The sequence below is a fragment of the Poecile atricapillus genome, chromosome Z (genome assembly GCF_030490865.1).
Source record: "Poecile atricapillus isolate bPoeAtr1 chromosome Z, bPoeAtr1.hap1, whole genome shotgun sequence".
Classification (NCBI taxonomy): Eukaryota; Metazoa; Chordata; class Aves; order Passeriformes; family Paridae; genus Poecile; species Poecile atricapillus.
Window position 1 is genome coordinate 122,089,582 of NC_081289.1, and position 15,813 is coordinate 122,105,394.

Here is a 15,813-nt window from a genome sequence, read left to right on the forward strand (position 1 = left end):
TTCAGAAATTATGATTCTACCACTTCCCTGGAAAGCCTGTTTCTATATTTTACAAGTTTTGCCAAGAAAAACCATTTTCTAATATCCAGTTAAACTTTCCCTGGTGCTGCCATTTGCTCTCATCCTAGTGTTTATTACTTGGGAGAAGAAGCCACCACCCACCTGGATACAACCTTCTTTCAGGCAGTTGAAGAGAGAACCAAAGTGTCCCATGAGCTTCCTCTTCTCCAGGCCAAACAACCTTTTATATTTCTACACTTAGAAGCTGGATTTTATGTAAAGATTTCTATTATGAGTACTTGCTCTGTCAGGTATTCATAAAAATGTGTATTTTTAAAATTATCACTAAAAATTAAAGACAAAAGCCTTTTCTTTTACTCATATCAGAGAAAAACTAACCCTCCATTATTCTGTTTTTGAATGCAATTCCTCTAGATGAATTGTTTCATCAACTGTTCCCTTTTTCCTGGATGCTGTTTCTACATTTCCTACCTTTAGAGAATGATGAAAAACACAGTCTTCTTTTGCACTGAGACAAACCTACAACACTTCTTCATACCAGCCTGCACCACGATGCAAGAGCCACCAACACAGATTAGCTCAGCCTTGGTTGTCCAAAATAGATTTTTGGAGCCTGTAGACAGGTATTAAAAGTAATGGGACCATTTAAAGACATTTCTCATAAACACAGAGACAAAAGGATTGCCTTTTAAAATGTGTGCAAAAGGATAGCAACAACAGCTCTGAATATTTGTGGCCTGCAGAGTGCTAATTGTTTCACAGAAGTTGTCTTGTTATCACTCTTTTTTTCCTGTATTAAGTTATTCAACATACGTTTTTGTCTTGTCCAGACTATGTTTTAATTAGTCCTGAGCAGATGGACAAGAACTGGAGTTTTGTCTCTGAAAAACTTTGAGAGCTCCCTGACATCTGGTGAAGGATAATGATTAAGACTCATGAGCTTCTTGAAATACTTTTTCACATAAGTCTGAGTCATGCTTTCAGCCCAATATGAGAGCTTGCTTGGTAAACAGAATCTGAAGAATAGGCAAAAGAAGTTGTGTGACTGCTTTCTCCTAACTTCCAGCATTGGTAACTTCTATCATTAACACTATTTATTTGCAAGCATCTGGGAGCCAAGTCTTTGAAGGCAGCTTTGAAGCAGGAGGGGAGAGCACCAGGGCTGCTTCAGTGTGAAGCTCATTCTGCATTTTGGTCAAAGATTGACTCCTGCACAGACAGGAAGGAGTGATGATGATTTGGAAATGTTTCTGCTGGTATTTCATTAAGGATATATCATTCACAGACTAATAAATGGAGGTATCTCTCCAAAGTGCCTAATAAAAGAGTAAGATCATCTGTTTAAGAGTTTTCTAAGGAAAATTAACAATGTTGTGAAATAGGGGAGAAAATTAATACAATCTTGTAATCAACTGACAAGCTGGACTGCAGTATCAACAAGAGACATCTTTTATCACACACAAAAAAGGAAGTCTGTATTTGAGAACATAAAAACAACATTTGTGGAAGAGCCAGCAAGCCAATTGAAACAGACATGTGACTAGTGTGTAACTCAGAAATATAATTCTGCTGTATATAAAAAAAAAAATTTTGAGACATTCCTATTATAGTGACAGCTATGTGGCAAAAAATATGGCACATTTTTGTAAATGTTTTTTAATGCAGAAATTGAATGTTACTTTGCAAGATCCTGTTTAATGCTGGAGAAATGTGGTCAGGCAAGAATCAAAACGAAGGATGAACTGAACCAACTTAATAAGGTGTGAATGAGTACAGAGGCATTTTGAGTTCCACTTTCCAGTATTTTGCTAATATATTGTAGCAGGACTTCCCCTCTACCACAGAAGAGCTGATCTGTTTTGTCTATCAGCTGGTGCAATAACTCAGGGCATTTCCCCCCTCACATGAATCTGCTGACTGGTGAGATAACCCAGGCTGCACAGCTTTTCAGTAGTGAGTTATTGCTGGCGCCAAGGAGGTGGCACCCCCAGCTGACAATAAACATCTTGCCTTCAGAGCAAATTGAAGGAAGGTAAGCCTTACGTTTCTGACTGACAGGCACTTCACTTTACAAACTATAAAAGCTACACAAAACTTTCACAAAGAAGAAATCTTCCGCACATTCCCCAGAAATTCCCTCATTCCTTCAAACTGAGGACACCTGTCTTGAGTTACTTTCCTGGGAACTGAGTGAAAGTTGTGTGATCCATCATCAATTTGGTGGTAAATTATATTGATTTCCTAAATCTATGCAATTTCTTCACTAGCTGTAATATAGGTACATTTATCATGCACTATTTATGTATGTGCTAGAAGTAATTTTGTTTATCCTGTGTAGTAAATAGTCTGTTAAAATCTTTTGTCTGTTAATCTTGTGTCTATTCAATCCATAATTCATTTTATAATAGACCTAATTGGCCATCCTTAAGAACTTGTGAGCAAGAGCAATCTGGGGTGCAGGTCACCTTAAATAAACCTAGTGCTAGAAATCTGAGCCTAAGGGAGGACTTGTCTAAGTTCTCACCCCATTTCTAACAGATATATATTAAACATATATTCATATTACTTAGTGCAAACTTGGGAGACTCTCATAGAATCATAGAATCATTGAAGTTGGAAAAGACCTCCAAGATCATCAAACCAACCACCTTGCTGTATGTGACCCTCAGATTGTGCAGGAGAAAAGAAGGTAAGGGCAAGGATCAAAACTCTTGCAGACACTGATGAACAAATCCTGTATAATCTGGTTTGACCTCATTGCTGACTCTGTTCGGGGCAGGAATTCGCTCTCAGGAGTTCTGAAGGTCCCTTGTGACTTGAATTTCCTTCAATCTCTTAATCAGGCACATATATGGATATTATTGTTGAAAAGTGGAGATCACTACATTTTCCTGAAATCAGCCACCACAAATGACTTAATTCAATTCACAAAATTAACTTTATTTACCATTTTCATCTCCGTATTTAGTGGGTAACTCGACTTTGACTTTAGTGTGTAGCTCTTATTCAACTGAATAAGAGGGATGACTCCAGAGATGGCTATCTCAAAAGACAGCATCTTTTAAGTGTTAGAGTTGGAGTCAGATTTGCATTCAGATGCAGCATAGCCCATTGGTACATGTCATGGCATGACAGAAAAGTTTTACCACATCATAGAGCTTTAGGCAAGAGACTGGTTTTTAAAGATCACTTTAAGAAAGAAAGACACCTACATCTAGACATCTAGAACCCTCTTTGTACAATATCCTAATTTAACTTGCAATTAAAAGTATGCAGCTGGGGATTTAACTGGAATCATTATAAGCTACAGTGGTGGCCTGCCTGTCACCCACAGCCTTGAACTCACTTGTGACGGGAAGAAAGTCTCCCCTGCTGATCTTTGATTCAAATAGAGACAGCACAAATAATTTCCTTTGGTCTTCCTAAGAGAAGGCAGCTCCCAGCCTGATCAGCTGGGGTTGGCTTTAAGCCCAAAAAAGCCTGAATGGATGGATTTAGGGACAGAGTCATAAAATGACTAATCGAAACATTAGTGCCTAACCCTCTCAATAGTCACATGCTGTGATGACATTTTCAGGCAGGTCAACTCCAGGTGGCCCAGTTACTCAGTGGCATTCAAATCAAATCTTACAATGTGGCCCTATTAGGTCCAATCATTAATACCCATTTTCACCAATGCTAAAACACTTAGACGAGGCTCCAGGTGACTCTGCAAGAGCTCAAGACGAGAACCAGTAATGAATGTACAACCTGCTGAGTAATGAGGCCATTTCTAGGTAGAGATGAATGTTTACTTGCGAGCAATCTTATGGTTCACTTCATCTGAAAACCTTATCGGAAAAATGCAGATGCTGCCTTAATGGATTCCGAGAGGAAACATTGCCTAGAGAACTCTCCAAGGCTCTGAATTTTAAAAATTTTTGTTTCAAAGGATTTCATAGAGCAATCACTATGGGAAAAGGTATTTACTTGATCAGATTTTTCAGGATGAAGCATCTTATTAGCATAGTTACTTTTTGGCTATAGGGAAGAATATGTAACTTGTGGGACATTACCATGACCCACCACCCCAGTGACTGAAAAGATGAATTACAAGCACTGATAACATCTGCACAGAGTACTGAACATTAACGTTTTGCAACTTCTTATGGCTACAGTGAATTTCAAGCAGCCCTGCGTTTTTATTTGGAAAAAAACCTAAAGAGTCTGGACGTGAAATCTTACGTAACGGAAACACCTGTTTTCAGTGAACTTGGTACATACAGACCTGTTTGCACTGGCTTGTGTGAGCTCGTATGACGTGTGCAATGACTGCTCATGCCCTACAAGTCCAGAGCATGCCTTCTCTCAGATAGAGACACCTTCACCAAGTACTGATGTGTTCTTCCACATATTTTTGTGTTGGATTTCTGCCAATCTTCTGCATCTGTGGGGCATTTCAGGAGAACTGTTCCTTCTCATTTCTTATGACCTGAAAGATCTTTGCACACCAAAGGCACTGATTTTACAAATAGGAGCTTCCTTTTCCCTCCAAATCCTGCCCCAGACTTCTCTTTACCTCTTTCAGTCAGTGACTGGCAGATTTTCTGACTATGATAGAAAATATAAGCCTGACTATCAAATGACTCACCCTGTTGTGAGCCCACTAGAACTGCTGCAATTCCATTTGTGTTCATAGGCCAGGGGCTGGGGCTCACCCAGAGGGGCAAAACCAGCTCATGTCACCTTGGAAAACCATGTCGTCAATGGCATGTGCTTGCACTGCAGTCAACCAGCACCTAACAGGATAAAAAGTTTTTTCTGAACAGAATAGAACCACCATATTTTCAACCACTGTAGTCAGGTGTCTCTGAGGTACCTTAAGAATTGCCATATATTTACATACTAAAGTTTTTATTTTATTTACAGGACAACTCTGAATGCCAATCCTTTGTGAATATCACCACCTTTATATATCAATTCTGTGTACAGATAACTTAGTGAAATAAGATCCATATATGTAACTTCATGCTTCATCTGCTGTTTCGAAAAGAAGTACGCAAAACTTTTCACAATGTGCTTATACAAGTAGGCGAAGGCAGAAGACAGACATACAGTCTGTCACATGTCTTCAACACTTTAGCATGGGCTTTCTAATCTGGCTAGGGAAACAACTGAAGGGACATCACAGCTGTTCTTGTGTGTACTGGATGCTTTATAAGATCTGCCTCTGACACTTTATCTGCGCCCTACAACGTGTCTTGCATAAATGATTTATAGAGTGGTTGCTAGCAAGCAGGTTTATTTACAAAGCACAGTTCTAGCCCTGGCAGTGTCTGTAACCAATTCTAGGAGTGGTTCAGCTCTGGTACTATGGTACCTGCCCAAGTTAAATTACATTTCTGTGCATGGACCAAATCCAAATGCATTAAAGGCAGCAGCAAGAACTAGCTCTACCTTAAATCTGTCACTAAAGGGTTTGAATCCTAGCTATAGGTAATGTACTGGTTTTCTTTGAATGAAGACCTGGAATGTATGCATACAAGAACATGCTAATTATTTAAAGCAGGTTAGTCCCTGGTTTGTCTGCAATATTTTGAGATAAAAAAGTTAGGTAGAGCTATATATATATATATATATATATATATATATATATGCAAAAGGTGGGGTTAGTCACAGATGATGGATGAAGCAGAACAACAGGTATCTCCTGAGTCCAAACACAAAACTATACTGTGCTCAGGTCTCAGATGCAATTCTTCATGGCCACCAGATCCTGCATGTCACCCTAATGATAAGATCTTGCAGCTGTAAGGAGCAATACACTTTCCTCTGAGAGACAGAACATCTCAGCAGCCCACACAAGTACTCAAATACTCCCTCTCTACAAATTTTGTTAGAAATCCCTGAAAAAAATCTCATTAATCTCAAATTTTGACCACAACACCTCCAGAAAACTTGTCCCAAGAAGGGAGAGTCACATGAGTCTTGAAGAGTTCTCTCACATACATTAGTATTTGCCTACAGCTATGTGAGGGCAGGGAAGTAGAAGGCTTGCTCGTGTAACTCCAGAAGCTGAGGAGAACCTTGGAGGTCTGAATAGTGATACACCACAGCTGCATTGCCACTAAAAAATTCAAGCACATATAGGGACAATCCTGAGCACAATTCCCCAGGACAGCACACTTGTACATCAAACTGGCCATACCTGTGGCCCCACTGCTCCTGCACAGGAAGGAAGGACCCTACTGGCCACCCTTATCTTGGGATGGTGGGCAGCAGGCAGAGAAGCCAATGCCTCTTGGCTCTGGCTATGGCCAAGGTGAGAGCACGAGGAGCACAGAACCAGCAAGGACCTGCTTTTCCCTTCCCCGTTCCAATCCTGCATATGCCAGAGGCACTCACAGAGATGTGCAGCGGCTGAGGGCTGGGACCATGGAGGATGCAGCCGGTGCTACAGCTGTGGCCTTTGCCTGCTGTGTCAGTTCTCCACTCCTGTGAGAGGGACTGACTTTCCTTGCAGTTTTTGTTCACCAAATCCAGGCTTAAGAGGACAGATTTCCAGTTGCTGCTGATGGCTTTTGAACAAGCTAGCCCCTGGCCCCAGGTATGAGCCTTTCGGAGACCTTTTCCATTAGCTGTAACCATCTGTAGTCAGGCCTGACAGTCCAGCTCCCCAGATCCTTCACATAACCTTGCAGGGTATCAGAAAGTCTGGAAAAAGGATCAAAGTGGTCAGGGTGTAACTTCACCATCCTATGGAACAAAGTGGTCTGAGATGCTAGATTATAAGGAAGAATATTTGTGCTGTGAAATTTTCCAGTTTTATCTGAAGAGCTGTTGGACAAAGGTGCATGTATCAAAGTCACAAACTTCTGTCACTGGCAGCCATCCAGCCCTTCCAAGACTTCTAACGGCTTGAGAATACGTTTATTTCTCAGTACGTTGCTATTGAAATAAGTTCCTAATTCTTGTCTAGTTTCATATCAAAATCACCCAATATTTTTATCTCTCTGTCACTCATAATTACTTTGGCAAAAGATAATTTATTTGCTATTAAAATATTTTTATAAATCTAGTTAGCACAGAGCAGATTTTTCCCCCCTCTCATCTGAAAAGCTATTAGTATGTTCCTCGGGGTAGAGGTGATTAGTTCATACTGGCAACATAGTAATAAAATTCTCTCATTAACCCTCTCATTATGCAGATGAAAAATAGAGATGTTTGCACCAGAGTTATGATGCCAGGACTGATTACTGACCAAGAAGTAATTTGAAAAGAGGCACTACAGCGTGTAGCATTACATTTTAATACTACAGTATTCCTGACATGAATAGCTGGGTTCTGAACATCATTGTGGGCATGAAAAGCAACTTCTAGAAGTGCTTGTGCTCCATCTGCAATGAAAAAGAGGACTGCTAAATGACTCGGCACTGGCAATGCAAACAGCAAGGAAGAGGAGAGAAAGAAAAAGAAAAAAAGGTAGCAGCCTCATATATAATCTAGATTTACATTCAGTTTTGCTACTATTTCAAAGTTGGTTTGTCATCACTAAGTCAGTAGCAGGATCAGGTATCAGAAACTGTACTAAGAGCGAGAAGTTTGGCTTTCTGTTGGTCTCACTTGTAGCTAGTCTCATACCCTTCAAAAACTGGGCAGGCAAACTGGCACTCTCGAGTGAGAACAAGAAGTCCAAACAGTGAGTTTTGGTGTGATTAACCAACAAGAGGCAACTGTTATGCTCTGCAGCTGATGGGGATCTAGACAGAATTTTTGTGGTGACTTGTGTATTTGCACATGTAAATCTCAACAGAAATTTAAGGGAATAATACAGTGGCAATCAAACAGTACAGGCTAGTCAGCATCAACGAAATTCTAGCTAAGGAATTTAGTGTATTTGTGTTGGCAAAGAGACGAAAGTAGCCATTGCCACTTGGGTAACAACATTCTCCTACATGTTTCTCTACACACTAACCCTGATGTGCCAATTAAAAAGAAGGGCCTGGTAAACCCAAAGGTTTCAAAGCAGCTGATTTTTAAGAATCTCCATGTGGAAAGAAACCATTGTAATAGCTTCTGGTGAGTACCAATATGAAGCAATATGAATTGAGGACTGCTTTGAGACCATGGTCTTGGTGGAATTTTCACTGCTCACCTTCCTGTTTTCAAAACACAGATGCATTCCTGTTTATTTGCTGCACTTTTCTAACACACAGCAAGAAAATAACTTTATCAGACCTCTGCTCATGCTAAAGAAATACTGCTTTTTGTGATTTACTTATGTTTGGGAAGCCAACTAAGCAGAGTAGTGAGAAAAGAAAGACACCACAAATTTCACCATCATGCAGAGGGAACCCTCTGAAACGTGCTAGATCTCCATACTCTGGCTTGTCAGAAGTGTTTTTGGAGTTGAGCTGAACCACAGCTATTGACCCAAAGCACAGTGTGTCCCTTTGAGAGCACAACCTTCCTAGTCACACCCTGTGTCTTCTTTGCAGCAAATATTATTCCTGATCTGTTCTAGGACCTGATGGAATATATTGCAGAAATAATATAAATATTTCTGATGAGGATTATGTCTGGGGAATAAGGAATACCCCTTTAAGTCACTGTGTTTGAATAACCAAAAAAACCCAGCATTTTTTTATGATAAAAACTCTAAACGCTCTTTGATTCTCATGTATGTGTGACATGAAAATACAAGTTAAATGCAGATACAAATTCTGACAGTATATTCACAAATACCTTTTTAAAGTTTTTATAGAAAGACCTGTTTCACATGGCAAACTGAAAATACTACAGCCTGAAAGTTCTTTCAGGACAAATGGGCCCCCAGAAGGAGAAACCACAGGAAAATCATAGGGGTATAATTGGGAACAGGATATCATGTTGAACATTGCTTATCTGACACAACTTTTGTTCCATTCCATAGGGATGGAAGCTGTTCTGGATGTGAGGAATGAATCAGACTCAAGAGGCTGCCGAGAATGAAAAAAGCTCCAACTCCACAGTCCTAAGAGTTACTTTATTATAGAATAGAAAATATGGTAATTTTTGCAGAAAATAACCCTGTATACTAGATAAAAATCAGATGTATTGCCTATGTCAACCCAAAGACACATAAAAATTAAAAATTTGGCTTTGTATCAAAACTGCAGATAGCTTGGACATTGAGTTGCATTTGGTTCCCATTTAATTATCTAATAATTAATATTAAAATTACTTTTTTCTTTTTTTAACAAGAATAAATTCCATTTGGCTCCAATTCAGAAAATAAAGTTATAAAAATTATTTAAATTCATCAGGATTCCAGTGGAATGTCAGGTAATTCATATGGCCTGTGTATTTAAACACGTCATACTTGATTTGTTCTTAATTAGAGCCTCAACATAATAGCATTTCAATATGAATAATTACATGCATCTGTCCACGACTATAAATGTCTACAGCAGTTTTGGGATCACTACTTCAGCTACTTTTTAACACATAATACACCTATAGAATTTCTCTTTAATTATGAGTCAGCTGAAGAAACCTGCCAGTTTAATTAACCTAGTGATGAGTTTGCTTTTTTTGCTTCCTATTTTCCTGCACAAAACTCTCTTTCACTTTTTTGTTTTCCCCACAGTGACCTAGATTGAAAAGTACTGCATTTGCAGGAAAAATTCCTTTAAAGAGAGATTTTTAATTGTTAGCAATCTACTTAAGGGTTTCAAATTCACACCTGCACATCATCCAGTATTTCTGTGTTCCTTTTGATCCGTTAGTAAAACCAGACCTTTAAAACGTAACTTTTAACTCTAGCACGATGAGAGGAAATGGAAATACTGCGACTTCCACAAATATGTGTAAGAATTAATACTTTAAGTATTACAGTATTATTAGTAGCAATTACAATATTTAAGAATTGCTGATCAAACAGGTGTAAAATTTGCGTGCTCTTACTGCGTAATTGGCCATGGAGAGGTGGGCACACTTTCTGCCCTGCTATCACATGACAAAAAAACCCACACAGGTGACTTTCTTGGTCTTAGCCATCTCCTTTTTATTGACCTGTGTGAAAGTTTCTCTTCCTGTAACACACACTGTCATCTTTGATTCTGGGGCATGCTACAGGCAGAGAAAGGCCCTGGAGGCAAATGTGCAGGCAAACTACATACTTCTTTGTCATTGCCTGGCCATTGTTAGCCTAAGATTTGCCAGAGGCCAGGGTGAAGAGCAAGAGAAATGTCAGCAGGGCTGCTGCAGAAGTGTAGATGGAGCAGATGAAGTGGGTTTGCACCTGGATACTTGGACAGAGCACAGTGGGAAGGCATGCTCCTTGGGTGCAAGCATATGACAGGCACTGGACACCAAAACACCATACCCCAAAGAAAAGTAAGAACTATCTCTCTGGCCGCTGCACTGACCAAGGGGCATGCATGACACAAGCTAACAAATTCACCATGACTGTCATGCCAGTGGGATCATTCTGCAATGATGATGTAGAGGAAGGTACCCTGCAAAGGGGATTACTTGCAACTATTTTGGCATCATTAGAATCAGATGTTGTTTTTTCTGGGATCTTCAGCCTGAGCCCCAGATATTGAACTCTGCTGTCTTCAGAGACCACCCTTCATTTACCACTTTGACTCTTACAGATGACTGCATTCATCTATTTTTGCCTTTAAAACTGAGCAAAGTTGTCAAAGTTTATTTACAATCACTAAGGAAAGATGTCAGATATTTGGAAGCTTTATGCCACTGGAAAAAAAATGTGTTGAATGGCCTTTATAGAACATGCAAGCAAAGTTAGCATCAAAGCCAAATAGTTTGATTTGATCCCTGTGATGTGTCCCTGCTGGCAGGTGAATGGTGATTCACACATGCTCTGAATGTGCATGTGCTGTTCGAGACAAGCTCCTCAAGGGGTAATGATAAAATGCATGCAGTATTATCTCTCATACAGCAAGAAAGGTGCATCTACCTTTATTCCTCTGCATTAACAGCAAGTTCAGAAAAGAACATTGCACCTTTGGAGCAGCTCAGGTGTCTGTGCTCAGGTATCTGTTCACTCTACAGCATTAGGGATACAGGTATCTACCAGCAGCAGAGATTCCTAAGGAGAACGGTAGAAAGAAGCTGTCCCTTAGAAGCAGTTGATTCACTCTCTTTAGGGTACCAACTCCTATAGATACAATAGGCAAATCTTGCTCCATTTCTCTGCTGTAGCCCTTAGATCAGATCATCTCAACGAATAGCCACAAGCCAATTTCAGTGACTGTCTCCAGCAGCTGGAAAGAGGGAGGAAATTAGGTTAGCAATCCATTTGGCCTAGTTAGGCAATTTTCAATACTGTGTTTCACAGCATAAAAAAAAAAACAAAAACAAAAACAAAAATGCAACTCGCCAACAAAACCACAAAAACCACCACACCCAATCCTCAAATGCCACCTAGTGGTAAAAGCTATTTTCTTTTACCATCCCTGCTTTACAGGGAAACAAAAGTGGAAAAGGACCACTGCATGAAGTCATGGTTACACTGTTTGGATTTTCTGAGTTCACATGCTTATCCTTGAACGTCTCAAGGTCAGAAGTTCTAGGAATATTGCAAGTATGTCCATAGAGCTCAAGCTCTGAAGCGTCTACATCACACTGGTGTGAACCCACAAGCCTTAAGATGCTGTGAAGGGAGACAGACACCCATGGCGCAGGCAGAAAAGGAATCTCACGCGCAGAAACATTAAAGCCTTATTAATATTGGTGTCTTAAAACTTTTTCAAACTTGCTGCAGCAAGACTGTAGCAATTAGTTCACTGATTCTATTGGAAATCTCTGTGGTTGCAAAACAAGCTGTCAACACTGGCTGAAACAGTCTACATAGCATGAATTCCATCTCAGATTACTGACCTTTTGCTGGTACCTGCAGCCTTTCACTGCTTTCACAAGCAGTTCATGGTCCTGCTTGACAATAACACTTATGCTGCAACGTCCTCAGTACTGTCATAGATAGGTAATATGATGATTGGCTCTTGCAACTAGGTGATGAATATTGTGTGTCTGTTAAAAGAAGCTTCATTGATGCATGGTTATCTTATTGTGGCTTGTTGCTCAGCTGTCCTCTGTTCTCCCCACAGTCCCCTTTCCCTCCCTCTGCACGGCTGCCACCGGACAGTCCGGGCTGTCCGGGACATGAGGGAAGGCCTGCACCTGCGCCCCGTGCATGGGGCACGTGAGAGAGCTTGTTGCTAGGGGGCGCGGCATGGCAACACCTGACCTCCAATCAAGTTGCAAGAAAGCAATTTTCACCAATGAACGGCGAAGAAGAGTTGACTGACAGACTTGGGGTGGGGCCATGGTTGCCTGACGCACCACACCTCCCCCAGCCACACTACCCCACCCCACACAGGGGTATAAAAGGCGGAGTAGCCATTTTGTAGGGTAGGATGTGGTTGCCGTTTCCAGTGTTGTCCTTTTTTCCTTATTCAGTCTTTTGTTGTATTTTGTTGAAGTTTACTAAACGTTTAAAATTTTACAAAGTAGCAATTGTTTCTCACAGTACCTATCAGAACAGAGGTCACTGACCTCTTCTGTTTGGAAACATGAGTGTTCTGGGGTGCTTTGCTGCAGAAATACCCCTCATGTCTCTGAGAAGATGCTGCTGGGACCCCAGACCAAAGCAAAGTTGAGCCAGTGATCTGCCCAAGTTCTGAGGAACTGCATGAAATTCTCTGGCCTGACACATTCTGCTCTCCTGTAGTTTTGACTCCACATGACAGCAAAGGAGCCTTTAATCCACTCACAGGCAATCTGCCTTCTTCAAAGCAGCACCATGGCAAGAGGTAGACAATGTGACTCCGGTGGATGTACTAAAGAACTTGTTCTCTGAGAAGTTTCACTCTAGACAATGTTCTCACCTTAAAAAAGCTAAGGACCACACCAGAGAGCCTAGATCAAATTTGGAAACATCTATTTTTCAAATAACGTGCATCCTTATGGAAAGGAGAGTGCTGACAGGAAAGAAAATCTCTGGATTCCCTGCTGAAAAGATCTGCAGCTTGATCTGCTTCAACTGGTTTTCATTTCCTTGTAGCTGACTTCTCTTTAAGATACATGTGTAGGTTGTGATGTGCACAGTAGTGCTACTATTACTTTAAATAGGATGTTAGGATGCACTGAACTCTGCATTTGTCATTGCCTTATCAAACGTGAGATGCTGATGTAAGAACCATTAAGTTACAGAAAGATACTTGAGGATTTTGCTGTGAAAATCCATTTGTCAAGGCATGCTATCACCACCTGAAAAACTTTTTCAGAATCTCCATGTAATTGCAAGGCTCAAAATGTGTATCTGCCAAGCCCATGACCACCATCTCCTAAGAAACCTCAAACCAGAAAAGAGCAGCCAGAGATGTACCCCCAAACCTGAACTGTAGGGTTCACATGGAGAATGAGAAGACAAGACACAAATATACAGGACTATGAGCACCAAGCTTACAAATCTCAAAGAATTTGGAATCACTATGTTTAAGCTAATTTTTACAATAGAACATGTGTAATCATGTTCATAGAAGCTTTTACCATCTCAGAGATGGGACAATGCCTTGAAGATGTGATGGCAATGATGGTTTCAAGCTCTCACCCACCTCTTTGCACACCCCTCAGAAGGAGAAACCTGCAAAAATGGATAAGGACCACATCCTCCACTGGGGTAGGGGAATGCGAAAACAGAGAGAGAAATCCTGGAGCCATGCAAGCTGGGTTGGCCCATGTTCCTGCAACTCTTGGTTGTTCCTTGCATATCATCAGTATAGGGAAAGAACAGGCAGTCGCAGAGCTCTGCGTCTTCGCCCCTGCTTCACCTCCATCCCCTCTCTGACAGAGTTGGGCTCCTGAATTTTGCTTGTGCAGGCAGCATGCACTGTGGCATTTTCTTTCATGCAGGTCTGGGCCTGTGAAAGCTTTTTGGTGAGGAAAGGTCTTCTGGAGATAATGCTTTTGGCCAAACAAAAGTCTGTTTCAGCAGCCTTGCTGTCCCTGCTTCCTACAAGTCCCTTCATCTTTATTCTACAGTCTTCTGTCCTTTGTTGGCAAATGTCCCAGCGACCAAAGTCTTCACCTCCTTTTAATACAGAAGGTGCAGGAGCTAAGCATCTGTTTTCTGTCTAGCTGGATTGGGATGCCACCTATAGTTCCAAGCGTAACTACCCCAACCTAGAGGATCAAGGAGTACAGAGAGGGCAGTGGCAACAGCAGTTAATCAGTCCATGTCAAGGGCCCACCAAGAGCGTGGGTAGGAAAGTGGCTTATTCAGAGGCACTGACAGATTGGTGGCAGGGTCGCATATCACCTCCACCCTCTCCATTCTTGTCTGCTGCAAACCTATAGGAATAGGCACTGTTTGGAGAGATGTCATCACTTTTCATCTTCTTTTCACTGCCTAAACTGCAACATCTGTTACTTTTACAATTGAATATTTAATTTCCGGATCAAAGCCCAGTCTTTTAATCTTTCCCTAAACTTAACACAGTTAACACAGCGCAGTGAATGAAATCTGCTCTTTCAGGAAGTATCTCCCTCCAGCTCAAGTTCTTTTTTTATTTATACACATTAAGTGCAACCATCCTGATGCAAACAAAAGCCATTACCTAAAATATAACACTTTTTGATAGAGATAGTACACTGATTCTCAACTAATTAAACATATTTTTTCAATGAGAAATTACAGAGAAGAAAAACTGAGGTCTGAAACTCTGTTATTTTATTAGCTCTTAGGATCTTCAGTCCACAGTAGAGCTTTACATCCTTTTACAAAATACTTTACAAGAGAAGACAAAATACATGTCTTTTTTTCCAATTTCCTTTTAATTAGGATATGGACAGAAACAGATTTGCTTCTTGCCTGCTCATACTCATGACCTTATAGAGATCAAGCACTTGATTCGGGAGGTTCCTGGTCAGAACAGCACTTAAGGGTGCATGACTGCATGTCTTTGCAGAGAACAGTAGTATTCCTGTAAAATTAGCACTGCCAGGTACAATGGTGTTCAAACTCGGGTGTCTTTGGACTATATTTCTGGAAATGTACTATATTAAAAATATAAAAAATATATGCATGTAAATGAAATTAATACATTACTTGAAGAAACCTGGTGAAACCCGAAGTGTAAAGGTGGTGCGTCATTCAGGACATACCCGAAAGCAGATGTAGATGTCAGTGTATGCAATGCATTCACTATTGTTAGAGCTAAATGCTATTAGGCTATGACTTACTATGATAACAGTTCTCATTTCTGCAGCAAGACACAAAAACAGAGTGTATTACAGTTTATTAAAAACTGAGAAGCACTGTGGGGATCAGAGACAAAGCACACTTCAAATAAGAAGCCTGTGAGGTTAAGTTTTGAAAATTATGATATTGAGATGGAGCTCAGGGGGAAAGCCTGAGAACCTTCTGCAGCTGCTTCTAGAAATCTCAGAAACAGAAGTTTATCCAGGGCTGCAGTGCTGCAGCTCTCAGAACTGACTCTGAATGCTATTTAAAATGGCTCCAAATGCAACAATCTCCAGACACGACAATTTCTAGCCAGTGGATATAGTGCGGTTTGCCACAGTGTTGTGGAAGGAAGTCTCAAGAAGCTTACCCCTCCCCGCTCTAAAACAAAGAAAGAAAGAAAAAGAAAGAAAGAAAGAAAAAGAAAGAAAAGAAAGAAAGAAAAAGAAAGAAAGAAAAAGAAAGAAAGAAAGAAAGAAAAAGAAAGAAAGAAAAAGAAAGAAAGAAAGAAAGAAAAAGAAAGAAAGAAAAAGAAAGAAAGAAAGAAAGAAAAAGAAAGA